The sequence below is a fragment of the Odocoileus virginianus genome, chromosome 3 (assembly GCF_023699985.2).
Source record: "Odocoileus virginianus isolate 20LAN1187 ecotype Illinois chromosome 3, Ovbor_1.2, whole genome shotgun sequence".
NCBI lineage: Eukaryota > Metazoa > Chordata > Mammalia > Artiodactyla > Cervidae > Odocoileus > Odocoileus virginianus.
In genome coordinates, this window is record NC_069676.1 from 56,379,771 (window position 1) to 56,394,908 (window position 15,138).

The 15,138-nt window shown below is 42.4% G+C and overlaps 1 protein-coding gene across 6 annotated transcripts in view; it reads right to left on the reverse strand.

Moving 5' to 3' along the window:
* The window catches only part of HTR4 (5-hydroxytryptamine receptor 4), a 183,062-nt gene extending 171,821 nt beyond the window's left edge, over positions 1 to 11,241 (reverse strand). For 4 of the 6 annotated variants that reach the window (XM_070465614.1, XM_070465611.1, XM_070465612.1 and 1 more), the window contains exon 1: positions 8,402 to 8,499. The gene's annotated coding sequence lies outside the window, so the exon portion shown is untranslated. Of the gene's footprint in view, positions 1 to 8,401; positions 8,500 to 8,625; positions 8,922 to 11,142 lie in introns of those variants that run through there. The other 2 variants (XM_070465610.1, XM_070465609.1) reach the window with 2 other exon arrangements.
* Positions 11,242 to 15,138: the final 3,897 nt, after the last annotated feature.

Sequence of the window (15,138 nt, forward strand, 5' to 3'; positions counted from 1 at the left end):
ATGTGTCACAAAATTATTCTTCTTTAGGTTTTTTTCAACAATCACAAAATGTAAAAAAAATTCTGAACATGTAGGCCAGTCAAAAACAGGCAGCCAGTCACATAGTCTGCAAGCCCCTGACTCAAGGCATCAATTACCACTACACCTTTGACAAATTGCTTACTTTCTTTAGCTTCAGTGGCTTCATCTGTATAATAGGGGCAAGGGTAATACCAATATCACAAAGTTACTGCAAAAAATAAGTAAAAATGAATACTTAAAAAGCAGCTGCCCAGAGATTTCACAATATAATGTTAGCCAGCTACTGTAGCAAGGCTGGTCTCAAGTCTGGCAGTTCCTCAGTCATTGGAGTCTGAATGCTTCATACTCTGCTTCTCCACAAAGGCAGCTAAGCATCTGGGGGCTGATCTTCCCTACTTTGGGATATGGTTACAGAAATTATTCCTCTTCTCTATAAAATAGGCCCCTGAAACCTGAGCCTGGAAATGCCCAAAGGGTTTTGTCACCATTGATTTCAGAGGCCTGGAATTGGGAGCAGGTCAAGCTAAAATTTGCATTCCATCAAAATTAAGCTTCCAAATTAGTGTTTTAGATCTTGCAGTATTATGTTGCTGACAGTAGTGGTTCTCAAACAGTAGAATACTTAAAATCACTTGCAAAACTGAAGGTTTGGGTGCCTCATTCAAAGCATTTCTGAATCAGTAGGTCCAGGAATCTGCATTTTAACAAATGTCTCAGTGATTCTGGTGCAGATGATTCATGGAGAGCAGTTTGGAAAATACATCAAGGTTGGATTGCAATCCACCAGGTGAGCACACCCTTCTGAAATCCTCTTTCATTGTTTTCCTATATCTGTTTAAATACCTCATCAGCTGAGAAACCAAGATTACAGTATTTGCTACGCATACCGAAAGAAAGATCTCTGCCAGCATGTTTATCTCTTCTGTCCCCACTCTTTTATAATTCTTCTAAACCTCTTGGAGTAGAAAACAGTATATACAGAACTCTCTACTCCAGATATCATGTGCTGATTAGCATATACAATTAAGCACACCAGTGCAATCTCAAAGGACATGTGCTATTTAAAGCTTAGATGTAAATTCTTGAGCAGAATCTGCATCTTTACTGGACTGATAAGATATTACTTCCCAAAAGGCTGCTGCCCACAGTTTTCTACCAGTAGTTTGCAAACAAACCTCTTGGAAAATGTAAAATTAAACTGTAGATTTTAAGGGGGCCCACTTAACACAGATAAGACTTCTAGGGTAAGAAGCAGGAGAAGAATAATGTTTCTGTAACTGATACTTTTAAACACATACTACGGACCAAATTCTTCACATGCATTACCTCATTTCACTTCACATCATGCTACAAAGGATGCTACTACAATTATCCTATTTCACAGATGAGAAAACTGAGGCATAGAAAGAAGATATTATCCAAGGCCACACCATAGCCCAGACCTTTCAACCATTAAGTTATCCCATGAATGATCCAGATCTCAATAGTTCCCCGCCTCAACTTTTGCAGCTCAATTTTATTAATTAATTATTTGTGTAGCTCATTAAAACCTACAAGAAAGTCTACTGACACTTGAAGAGAAAACTTTTTTTAAAACAAAGTCCAACTTTGCTCATAGCAGTATGTGACACTAAGTTCCTCATTTTGCTTCCATAATTCCCAGGTCTCCAGCTGTTCAAGGTAGTTTAGATACCCAGCCCACCTGTCTTGCAGATCTGCTATTACTCATGAAGTTCAAATAAGATAACATATGTGAAAGTCCTCTGAACACTGTAACAAGTTATCTAAAATGATAATTTCCCAGCCTGTTGTTTCCACGAATTATTTTAAAATGTTGAGAAGGAAGAAAAAGTGTATTAGTTCTGCAAAGTCACCTGTGTCAAAATCCAGAGATTTTGTAGGTTATAAAGCACCAAATCTGCAGATATTTGTGGAGCAGAAGAAACCCTGCTTCTACGTGGAAAGTACACTGTTTATCACGGTTCAATGCAATGGAAATTTTGGGAGCTTGAGAATCAGATGACCTGGTGCTAGTCATTGCCCTGACACTAAGCAACCTTGAGTGAGTCTTTCTTTCTGCCCTTCCAGGAGATACAATACTGCTTGGTGGTTAAGAAAATGGCTTGGGGGAGTCAGAGCTCCAGTGATAATCGACTGCCTCCTCATGAATGACCTCGGGTAAGTCATGTCACCTGTCTTGGTCTCAGTTTCCCAGTGATAAAAATGAGAATTAGAAACAACAGCTTACTTTGAAATTATCGAAAAAAATTAATTGCTGAATGGATAGAGGAGTGAAGATAGAAATATGATAGTTTTTAAAAAGAAGTTAGTAAAATGTTATTACAGAACCTACTTGGTAAGTATTTGGTATTCACTATACAAGTCTTTCAACTTTTCTCTTAAATATTTTTTTACAATAAAATATTGGGAAATATTTTGCCAAAAGGCAACAACAGGGTTGTTAGAAGAGTTGAATGAGATATAGAGCTCTCAACAATGCTTTTGTAAGTGCCTGGCCTACTTTAAAATGATTTGCTATACAGGTAGAAGATGGGACAAGATGATAGATTCCTTCAGCTCATACAATCTGTGAGCTAGAGCTGTTCTAGGTGAGCCAGAGACACGATATGCCTCAGCAGGATGAGAAACCAGGCCACATGGTACAGAGATCAGATGGATAGAGAGGAGCCAGGATGCAGTCACAGAAGTATCAGAAACCAGGGTAGAGACAGAGGGAAAGCGTAAGTTGCTCACTCATGTCCAACTCTTAGTGAGTCCATGGACTGTAGCCCACCAGGCTCCTCTATCCATGGAATTTTGCAAGAATACTAGAGTGGGTAGTCATTCCCTTCTCCAGGAGATCTTCCCAACCTAGGGATTGAACCCAGGTCTCCTGCATTGCAGGCAGATTCTTTACCATCTGAGCCACCCAGGGAAGCCCAGCAGGCATGCACAAATGAAAGCTGTAAGACCCTACACAGGGAAGGTCTAACATGGGCAAACCTTGAAAATAAAGGCAAGTGGCCATTACTACATGCCAAATTAACGTGCTTCTCTCTCAACTATCCCTTTGGTAGGAGAAATGCATTGGATTTAGAGTCAAACCAGAGCTCAAATCCAGTCTCTGCCAACTAATTATGTGACAACAGGAGATATTCACTCAAGCATCTTCTAGATCACTTTTACTAGAAATACCTACCACAGTACAAGAGTGAGCCCTGGCACCACTTTTCTGCTATAACCTTGGGCCATCAGATCCTTTCTCTTGAGAATCTGAACCAAGAGACACAATTGTGGGAATGTGTCACGTTAACTGAAGAGCAATGGGAAAAAGATTGTGAATGCCTGGAACTGAGTTCTCTGGAGATGACCTTGTTCCCATCTTTCCTGGGGTCTAGTTCCTTGATCTACAAGAAGCCCCATTATCCTTCCAATAAATTTCACTTTTTGTTTAAGCAAACTAATGTGGCCTTTATTATATACGAGAAAATTATATATATTTACTAATACAATTAGCCTTCTAATAATACGAGAGTTTAAATTTCTAGGCTTTGTTTTCTTCGTCTCTCCACAAACAAACCTCATCTCTCTGTGACTGATGGAAAAATAAAAAATAATAGGTGTAACAACTCCACAGCACAGAGTAATATTCAATAAACATTATTTAAATTGCATCTGAGCTTCAGAATCACTGAATCTTTCTAAGTATTTGGAGACACCTTGTTTAGGTGGAGGATGTGTGGTCCTGCAAAAAGAAACACACGCTGGCAGTCAAGAAGAAGGAAGAGGTTGACTGAGTTTGAAATTTAATTTTAAAGAAAGTTCTCTGAAAATTAAAACAAATTAATCAGTTACCTATTACTGTTTTGACTTGAATTTCTGTTGGGTTTCTTCACTAGGCTGGTACTGATTTAAAAGGGAAAAGAAGTATAAAGCAACAGGAAACAAAAGCTGAATGCAGAGGTAACATCTTTCTTAATCTCAGAAGGACAGGTCAGAATTTATCTGGCAATAGATAAGATTTTAAAGTACTTTTTATTTGGATTATACTGTGAATAATGAGGATTTCTGTCACCCAAATTGAGCAATAGGTGGAAGGAGGGAACAAGAAAAGATCTAAGATCAGAAATATTAACCCAGAAATACCATAGCTGAAAAAAAACCAAAAGGTTTTTCTGAAATTCAAAATGAAAGGCTAAGTGAGAGATGTCAATTAGTCCCTAGTAATTATTGTTCTTTTTATCTTGCTGTATTGATTCTCATAAATCCAAATATTTAGTTGTCTTAAAAATAAGATAACTTTTCGTTTAAAAAGTCTCAGGTAGGTGGGTCGTGAGCTTTATTTGGTTATTAGGTCTTAACTATGTTATTCCCAAATTCCTTGGACTAGCAGCATCAGCATCTTCTGGGAACCTGTAAGAAATGCACATCCTCAGACCCTAGCCTAGAAACACTGAATTAGAAACTCTAGGAGCAGGGACCAGCAATCTGTGTACTGATATAGGGTCTTAGAGGAAAGACCCTCTAAGACCCTCAACCTTGTTAGGACTTGCCTTGGATCTTCAATTGGTAAAGTAAAGTAATTGGTAATTGGTAAAGTAGTCATTCTTACTCTGACTGTATTTAAGGTTAGCCCTATTGATAAGCCTGTTTGGTAGCTATTTATATCACATTTATATTTCCATCTGTCCAAATGTATACCACTTTCTAATGCCCCATAGTATAAAAACAGCTAGCAGAATGGACGAATGAAAGGGCAGGCCAAGAAGAATACAGAAGGAGGGAACTGATAAAAGTATGGTGACTTTATCTGGGTGATAAATAGATATTTAAAGTTTAGATAATAGTAAGGACTTAATGGGAAAAGAAATGTTTCACCCATTATTTGCTTCCTCCGGCCATTCTTCCTTTTCTCTGAGCCCTTCTTCCCTAATTTAACCAAGGCCGCCACCACCTCTCTCACTCTGCATATGCCTTAGAGTTATTTCTAAATAACCTAAATTACAAAGAGGCAGAAGACAAAACGGGGAAGAAGTCACAATACATCAACGGAACACAAATATCTACCTCACAGTCTCTAACCTACCTAGAATCAGTTGATTCTACAATTGAACTACACCATGTTTAAGATCCTTTCTACCCTGTGACATCAAGATCTCATTCTCAGAAGGCAGTTTAATATGGAGGTTTAAAAGAAAGACTCTGGAGCAAACAGCCCAACCCCAGGTTCACCGCTTTACAGCTGAGAGAACTTGGGAATGCTATTCCACCTCTCTAAATTTGAGTTACTTGTCTATGGGGTCGCACAAAGTCAGACACGACTGAAGTGACTTAGCAGCAGCATCTCTGAGATGGAGGAAATAAAGTATCTCTTTTAAAGGATTCTTAATGCAGATTAAATGAGATTATCCATGTAAAGCATTTAGAGCTGTGTCTGGCACGTAATAAGGGCTGGATTAATGTGAGCTATTAGGATTATTACTATGTTGTCTCTAAAACGTTTCTCAGCCTTGAGCAGCATCTTGAGCATTTCCAGACATAGCAACAAGGCAGTGAGAAACCAGGAGGCATAAAGGTAAATGTGTGATGGTGGCTAAGTTGGAAGCGGGTGGGAAAGCAGCTAACAACACAGCATTCCTCTGTCTATTAACATACTTTGTTGTAAGGTCTTTCTGTTCAAGGTCCAAGACCTGTGTTTGAATTACAACAATCGTTCTCAGTAGGTGTTGGAGGGGGGACTTTGTCCCCAAAGGAGGTCCTAGTAATATCTGTAGATGTTTTTGGTTGTCACAACAGGGAGTTGCTACTGGAATCTAATAATAGCAGAGATGTTGCTAAATATCCTACTATGGACAAGCTAGTCCCACACGACAAAAATTATCTAACCCAGAACAGTAATAGTACAAGAGGTTTGAGAAACCCTGAATTACAATGTTGTTTGAAGTTATCTTAATAAGACTTGGCACTTTTTAAAAATTTTCAAACGGGCAATAGTATGAAGATTCTGACACTTGATGGGAGGCAGGAATAGTTACCTAGAAGACCTTTTCAACTCTAAGACTTGATGTGTGCTGTGGACTCTGAACCACAAAACAAAGGCAACAGTGTATTTCCACCCTTTTCTCTTTGCCTAGTTCCTTTCCCTGAAGATAAGCTGAATTCTATTAAAAAAAAAAAAAATGATGGTTGGATACTGGAAGGTAACCATAAGGCATTAAAAGTTTCTCACAAAAACAAAGAACATCAATGATAAGCAGAGAATTTTAGAGCTGGGGAAAACCTTAGATATGATTTACCAAATAAATTCTACTTGAAATCTACCATTTCATAGATAAAGAAAATGAGATTTTAAAAGACCAAGAGATTTGATCTGATCACATAATACTATAATCATCAAAAGGTCCAGATTCTTCCAAAGAATTTATTAGTCACTGATAATATCAAGGGACGCCTCTATATGCATTTATTTTGTGTTTTTTCAATGATTACAGCCTGTATCAGTCTCTATCTCTGGAAACCCCTGAATATGGGTTTCACCTGATTAGGTGCTCGCAGTGAGATTAAAAAACAAAACAAAACAAAACAATTAGCTTCAATAGGTATTGAGGAAAACTGAAGAAGACCTGCTTATTAACTAAGTAATGGCTGCTATTGATGAAGAGGAGAAATAAAGAAGTGACTTAGGTTCCAGCCACAGTGACTTGGAGGATGGTGATGGTTCAATAAAAGACAGGGAAGTCAGGAAGAGGTCTGGGTAGCAGGTTGCTTACATTGTGTTTCGGGCGCTGTTCTTCAGTCTGTGAAGCTAAAGAAAGAGATGAGGGGATGAACAGTGTTAAGGAGATTTGGAAGAACTCAAGTGGAAGAAAACATATTCAATTTGGTGGTTGCAAGGCCATCGTGGCCCCTAGAAGGAGCAGCATCAGGAGCAAAATCCAGATAACTGAGAGGAACCAAAAGCATCACTGTCCTCTGGGCCTCAGCAAGTGCTGAACTGAACCCTCCCTGAAGCCCCCACTTGTCTAATGTGCTACAGCTCTCCTGGAGTTTAAGTGATGACCCACTCAGCTGTACAATAATAATTATAATGAAGACATTTCCAAGGTGGAAAATGATACAAACACAGGAGTGAGTTTAGGGTAAGGATGGTATGGAAAAAATATACATAAGACAGAAAAATGACGCGAGAATGATGCAAATACTTTTTACTAATTTTTTTCCACACTCATTATTTCTTCCTGGAGAGCTGCTCCTCAGAACTCCACGAGCCTCATCCCATGTCCTGACTTATTCCTTGTTTCTAGGGCACTGCATCCATCATCAGTCAGTGTCCTTTCCCTTCATCACCTGGGCTCACCAGTGGCACATAGCAACTTCTCCTCCCTCATCAGTGAGGCCGGGGCTCCACACAGGGGCCTAGGCAAACACCATCCATCACCCTCAGGGTCACCCACAGCTTTCTGACCCATGGACTCCATTGCAGTAATATTAAGACAAGAAGAGCAAACTAGCCTAAGGGTCTTTCCATCAAAAGCCACTGTTTGGGTCACGCTGAACCTGTATCTTAAACATTTTTTATCCATTTTAACGAATCAATAGGAAGCCAAACCAATGTATTCTCAACATTGAACTCTAGGAACATGAGTTCATGCCACCACTTCTCCACCTCTGCCAGCCACCACTTCCCTGTATCAACAGCCACTTCTTCCAAAGGGGACTAGCAGCGCAGCCAGACACTGGGGAGCAAGCTGAACTGAAAGGCATCTTAAACTGGGGTTGGGATTCTGTGAAAGACAACTGCAGGAAGCTAGCCCTGGCAGCCACCACCAATACTTCATGCAGTACCGCGTGCCCACACACTCATGGTCACTCACACACACAGCCACACAGCCAGTTACACACGCTGGATATGCGTATCTTGTTGTGCACAGAGAGAGTTAGCCAGAGTCCACTCTCTCCGTTATACATCCAGGATCATCCATACTGTCCACACATGTACCCTGTCACACACACACACACGGTTATGGACGCACAGCTTATAACGCACGGTTATGTCTCTCTCTCTCTCACACACACACACATACACACACACGCACACGTTATACTACCTCACAGAGTCAGCAAACACAGAAGCAGTTTCACAAGTACTTACGTACCCAAGTGCAGGGCAGGAGCCCCAACCCTAGTGGTCCCATGCTGAAGGCATGTACTACACCACCAGCCAGCCCACCTACAGTCTGAGTCGCCACGCAGCCCATCCCTGAGCTAACGCCGGGTCCCAGGAATCCAGAGCCCCCAGCCCGTCCCCGCCGCGCCGCCGCGTCCCCGCGCACGCTTGGGCTCGCGGGGTTGTGACCCGGGCGCCCCTGGCCGCACCTACCCTCGGCTGAGGCTAGGGAGCGAGGCGCCCCGGCGGACGGGAACGGCCACCCCTCGCCGCGGAGCCGAGCTTCTGCCGCCGCCGCCGCCGCGCTCCCAGCCGCTGCCTGCGCCCTCCCCGCCGCCCCCTCGGGTGCGGGCTCCAGCCCCCGCGCTGGGAGGCCGGCGAGCGAGAGGCGCGGGCCCGCCTGGGGCTGCGGCGGAGAGCCCCCAGCCCCGGCTCACCTGAGCGCGCCGAGCATCGTCCTCCTCTCGGCTGACCGACGGTGGCTCCGCGGGCTCAGCGGCCCCCAGCCCGCATCCTCCCCGCGACCGCCCCCTCCGGAGGCCAGGGATGGCGGGGGCGCGGCCGGGTGCGCACGGGAGTGGGCGCGGCGGGGGCCAGAGGGACCTCACTCCTCGGGGACGGGCCAGCGGGCGCCTAGCCTGGAGACCGCTGCCCAACCGAGGAGGGTAGTCCTGGGCTCACTGCTGGCTCCTGGGTGACCTTGGGCAAGTTGATTAACCTCTCTGAGTACCCACTCCTCTAGCGAAAGATAATCAACGTGAAAAGGGTAGGCGCCTGTGGTATCCGTGCCAGGGGAAATCTACAGTCTACTTCCTTCTCAGCCTCTGACTCCGCCAGGGCATGGTTAGTTTGTGAGCAGGGTTCAGCGTGAGATCCGTAGTCCCTTAGATATAAAGCGTCCAAGTTTTCCGGTCAGTATTTCAACTGACTAGTCTTCTCAAGTGATCCTGACAATACTCGTTTTGCTTCCATAATCTGGAGGAAGCCTATTCTGGCTTTATCAGTTTGTGACCTTGAGCGAGGGGTTAGACAAAAGACTAGCTCCTGGGCTCCCATATGTAAAATGGGGACCGTAAACTCCCAGTTGTATTTAGACTTACCAAAGTTCCTGCCTGTGTGTCACTAGTGCATTGTAATACCTGTGAGGAATCGTGACAGAATGAGAAATATTTTTCCGCAACTCGTCTTTCCAAGGCCTCCAATTCCAGAGACAAACCATTTCAAGAATTAAGTCGTGTAGAGAAGGGAAGCGGAAAGTCATCCTTTAGTGAGACAGGTTGGGGGAATGGGGGGGAGTGGGGGAGGGTCGAGGGAGGGAAGTGGCAAAGGGCCTATTGGGAAGATAATTCACCCCACCCCACCCCCACTTCCTGGACCACAGACTCTTCGGGGAAGCTTAACAAAACAGAGGAGCTGTGATAGTAATTAACCTCCCAAAGCAAATAAATCTTTCCAGACAATCTGAAAAATTATTAACTTACAATTGTGAGCACAACCCAAGTGAACGGGAAATTTAAATTGATCAACAAATTCATGCCAGAAACCTTTGAGCTGGTCCCTTTCTAAGATTCTCTCTGTTGATACTCCTGCCTCTTACTTCCTCCTTTTGCCAACCTGGCCCGTCTTAATGGTATTAATGGTATTTCTTCCCCATCTTACTTGTACACTTTCTCTCACTTGGATCTCTCTCTTCCCATCTCAGTCTCTCCCCACCTTTGCCTTCTTTACCTTCTTTGTGCTCTGTGTCTATCTCAACAGGTCTCACTCTCAGTTGTTCTCACCCATGATTTCTCTCCCTGGCTTGTATGTCTTGAATATTCATGGATCATATATCCCCCATTCAAAATTTGAAAGTGGAAAAGTTGTCAGTTATTTCTCTAAAGATCCAAACTTAAATATACCACTGTGTCACTCCCCTAAACCAAATATTCCTGATGAATGACACCATGATCCTCACACTCATGGGAGTGCAAAGTCTGATTCATCTCTGACAACTCTACCTCCCTCCCCTTCTCCCCAGTTTCTAGTCAATCTCTTCCCATTTCCTAGGGAGTCTCTCCTTACTCTGCCACAGGCAACTGTTCTTTCCTCCTCTTCCCATTGGACCAAATCAAGTGTAAGTTAAGGATCTTGAGATGAGAAATTGTCCTGGTTGCAAAGGTGGGCCTTTAGAAGGGTCCATGAAAGTAGAAGTGAGAGGCAGGAGAGGAGGTCAAGAGTGATGCAGTGTGAGAAGGACTTGACCAGCTGTTGCTAGCCTTGAAGGAAGAAGAATGGGTCCCATGCCAAGGAATGCAGAAGCTGAGACATGGGGCAAGGAGACAGATTCTCCCTGAGAGTCTCCAAAAAGGAAGGCAGCTTTGAAGACACATTGATTTCAGTGCAATAAGACTCATGTCAGATTTCTGCTCTAGAGAGTTGTACGATAATAAATTTGGGTTGTTTTAAGCCACCGAGTAATTTTTTGGTATAGGTAACTATACAGCAGGAATAGGTAACTAATACAACACTTCTTTTTTAGTTATGGTGTGTGTGTTAGTCACTCAGTCATATCTGACTCTTTGCAAACCCATGGATTGTAGCCTGCCAGGCTGCTCTGTCCATGGAATTCTCCAAGCAAGAATATGAGAGTGGGTTGCCATTCCCTTCTCCAGGAGATCTTCTTGACCCAGGGATGGAACCTGGGTCTCCTGCATTGCAGGCAGATTCTTCACTGTCTGAGCAGCAGGGAAGCCCTTTTTAGTTATGGAGAAACACACAAATGCCTTGTCTTGTTATTAACAGCAATCCAAGATAGCACCTCTTTTCAGTCATCTTGGCATATCCAAGTTTCATACCCAAACCTTGTGTTTCAAGCAATCTGTCCCCAGAACATTTGCTTTTCTTTTCATGTCTGTACCAGTGCTCACAGTGTTGTCTCCAGAGTGCCCTCCTCCAGATGCTGCCTGACCTACCTTCTTCAGTGCTCATGGATTCCATGGAGCTGTCTGTGATCTCTCCCTTCTCTGATTCTCCAGAACTCTGATTTTTCAAGGTATATTCCATTTCAGTTGGTGCTTCCTAAGGGGAGAGAAGGGAACAAGAAAGAAGGATGGAGTTTACATGCACAGGTTGGAACTGCTCCAGATTCTCTCTTCCCACAAGGCTGTTTTCCTCTCTCTGCTGCAGCAGTTACCACCACACTGTGTTACTATGAGTTATTTACAGGTCTGTTTGGCCACTGGATGATGAGTGCCTCCAAGGTGGACACCACATCTTACCTCCCTTTCTGTGTCTTAGCCCCTAGATCCATGCTTTGGCCACTGGATGGTGAATGATTCCAAGGTGGACACATCTTATCTCCCTTTCTGTGTCCCAGCCCCTAGATCCATGCCAGGTACACAGTAGGGATTCAGTGACTATTTCTTGAATGAATAGATGAAGAGAGCAAGTGCAATGTCTGGTTGTGTTGAAGAGACGGGACTATTAATAATTTTTTCTTGCACATTTGTCTCTATTTAGTTGGGCTGGTCAATTGAAGTACCTCAGTTAATGTGCTATGATTTTAAATGGCACTGCTTTGATGCATAGCTTAAAACATAGACTTTTCTTTCCTTTTCCTAATGTTTTTGTTTTTGTTTTGCTTTTTCTAAAGACTCCCACCATAAAAGTTCCTTTTTATCAGCTTTATTTAAAAGGTGCTACTGTTATAAGTAAAGTTATTATAATAATGCAGGCTCTTTACTCCAACAATTCTACTACTAAAAAGGTATCATAAGGATAATAAGCCTATGTACACAAAGGTTTACCTAACAGCATGTTCAGTGTGGGATCTTTTATAAGATTAAGAAATAGCCCAAATGTAATGGTGCTGTAGTAATGTGTTGTTGCCCAGTAGGGTCCAGCTCTTTGCTACCCTATGGACTGTAGCCCTCCTGGCTCCTCTGTGCATGGGATTTTCTAGACAATAATACTGGAGTGGGTGGCCATTCCTGTCTCCAGGGGATCTTCCCAACCCACGGATCTAACCCAGGTCTCTTGCATTGCAGGCAGATTCTTTATCATCTGAGTCACAAGGAAGTCCCCAAAGTGTGATGGGGGATTATCTAAATAAATTATCTCTACCATGAGATATCATTCAATTATCAAACATGATTTTGTCAACTGATATTTATTATATAGAAAGATGTCTGTGAATATTTTTATATTCTTTTCTATGTTTATTTTTATTTTCTAGCCACCTTATAATAAGCTTATATTTAAAACTTAGGTTTAATTGTTATTTTAAAATAGTTTTGCCTCCAAAAGAAAAATTGCATAAAACTTCAATATTTTTCCAAATTCCAAGAAAACTCATCTACAGATGAGATTCAAATTCTCTGACTATGACAAAAGCAGGGGAAAATCACAAAGGCTTGAAATATAATTCATTCCATTAATTCATTCACTCTAGGAACATTTGCCGTACCGTCTCAATTAACTTAACGTCTTTGACAGCAAGCAACAGAAAAGGACTGTAGAAAAGTTAAGCAAAAGGGAAATGATTGGAATGTTATTTAGGGATGCAGAATTGCTGAGATTCTGGAAGCCAGGCTTAGAGAAGCAGGTACCAGGAGAACTCCAAAGAACCAAAAAAGAAGAAAGTTAAGCCCCTGGTTCACAGAAGAACTCCATCGGGACTGTGTGCCATCCCTCACAAAGTGGTGAATGGACTCTACCAGTTCTCCATTCTTGACTCACTCAACCAAGTCCAAAGTTACTGGTAAATACACCACACAGGCACAAGTTATCTTTGAGTCTGCTCCTTCCCCTGTCCTAAATCAGAGAGTGAGGAAGGAAAGATCCAGTCCCTCCACAAAGACTACAAACAGGAGGGGAAATTTCATATCCCCAGTAATTCTGGGGTGTTGTTAGGAAGGCAGAATGGAAGTTGACAGCCCCAAAATAGTAAATGACCACTCCAGGCCCCTGAGATGTGCCAGGCATCCTTCTAGACTCACTTTCCCTGCTAGAAACCTCTGATACAGAAATACCACTCAGGGGAGATTTAAGAAAGCTTTGATTTATTATTTCACTTATAAATTTGAAAATGTTAAGATTTTCTATTGCTAATTTCTTCTAGTCACAGAAAAAAAATAACTATTTTCTTCTTCTAGTTGTCCACACTTTGCTTGGCTGGTACAAAAGTCCTCTTATGTATTTACCCCATAGCAGCCTACCACGGACTGAAGCATCTTCTCAGCAACACAGCATGAGGGTTACCTTCAAAGGTTCAAAGCTTGTTTTAAGTTTATTTGGCTCTGGGTTCCTTAGCTGCAAGGTGGAGGGATGTGTGTGTGTATGTGTGTGTGTGTGAGAGAGAGAGAGAGAGAGAGAGAGAGACAAGGAGGGAGGGACAGAGAGGGAGAAAGAAAGTAGGCAGGGAACAAAGAGAAAGGAGCAAAGAAGATAGAAATCAAATTCCAAATCTAAATTACTGAAATAAATCAATGCTTCTCTTGAACTCACAAACTCGAAGTCTGCATACCTTCCATCCACTTAAGAGCTTCTAAAAATTTAAACAGTTGAACAAAGAGTTTTAATGCAGCTGCAAAAGAATGGAAACCAAACTGTGAATACTTTTCCCATAATGAAGCCAGGATGGTTGCCTTCATTTTAATAAACACCACAGAATAAATAAGACCCTAGAACAAGACACTGTGGCATCATCCTATGTCAAGAAACAACTTCTAACAAAATCTTCTCTAAATTAAGTTGAAAGTGGAGAAACATTTGCAATTTGTTGTTGGTAAGAATCACATCTCCCAACAGAGGGTTATATTTATTCTTACTTTGCTACACACCTTGGAGTATATGATTATCTCCTACATCCCCTAACCCAAAGCAGACCTGTTGAGCAGGGTTGTTGCTCAGGCTCCTCAACTCAGCCTCCAGGGAGGTTTTGTCTTGAGCTTGCTTCCACTTCTAGCCCAGCTCACATGCTCTGCTCTCCCACTGTATTCTAGCCATCCTGGGCTATTGTGTCTAGTCATGCATGGCTCTCTGGCCTGGGGACCTTTGTATTGACTGTTTAATAAACCTGAAATGCTTCTCCTCTGGTTCAGCCTTTTAGATATAGGCTTCCCCTTGACCGGCTATCCCCCGTCCCATTATTTTCTATTCTGACACTCTGTTTATGTCACCTATAGTCCTCATCTCACTCTGTAACTAATTCATTGGCATATATTTTTTTTTTACTTGCTTACTCTCTGCCTCTCCAATAAGACATAAGCTACTAGAGGTAAGAGACTCTGAACTTCAGGAAGAGCCTGGGTTAGAGTGAATACTCCTTGGTATCCACTCCCGAAATATGAACGGGACACTAGAATTTGAGACTGTGCTTTCCAGTGAGTCAGAGTTTCCCAAGAACCAATGAGACCAAAAGAACCCATAACTCTGTGGATGAAAGGATGATCATTCACTTCTGTGAGAGGATGTGGCTTTGGGAGATAGAGACTCGTGTGCGGGAGGGGCTGTTAAATGGAACAGGTGGTTTAGATGCTCTGACATTATGCCTGCAACTGAAAGCGGATGAGGATCCAAAGAAGGAAATGAGAAGCTTCAGGTTGCCTCTAACTAGGAAGAGCTGCCCAGAAGTCAGTCTATTCCAAAAGGGATTAACAATATTAAGTAAGAGAGTATGAGACCACAAAAATTCAAAGACAGGCTGTTCTTAGTAACTTGCTACGTGTCAAAGTCTGTTATGAACCCGCTTTGAATGCTGAAAAGTTGGGTGCCTGAATTAGCAGAGAACAGAGGCAAATAAAAGCAGCTAAGCAGAGTTATCATGTCCAGATAAGAGGCTCCTGGCCCTTTTTTGTGCTTTGCTGTTCTTTGTCCTCTAGTTATTCTGATATTGTTGGGTTTAATCTATTTATGGCCATTAACTAATCCATGTTTTATTATTGATAAAAATCAAATAAATGAATATT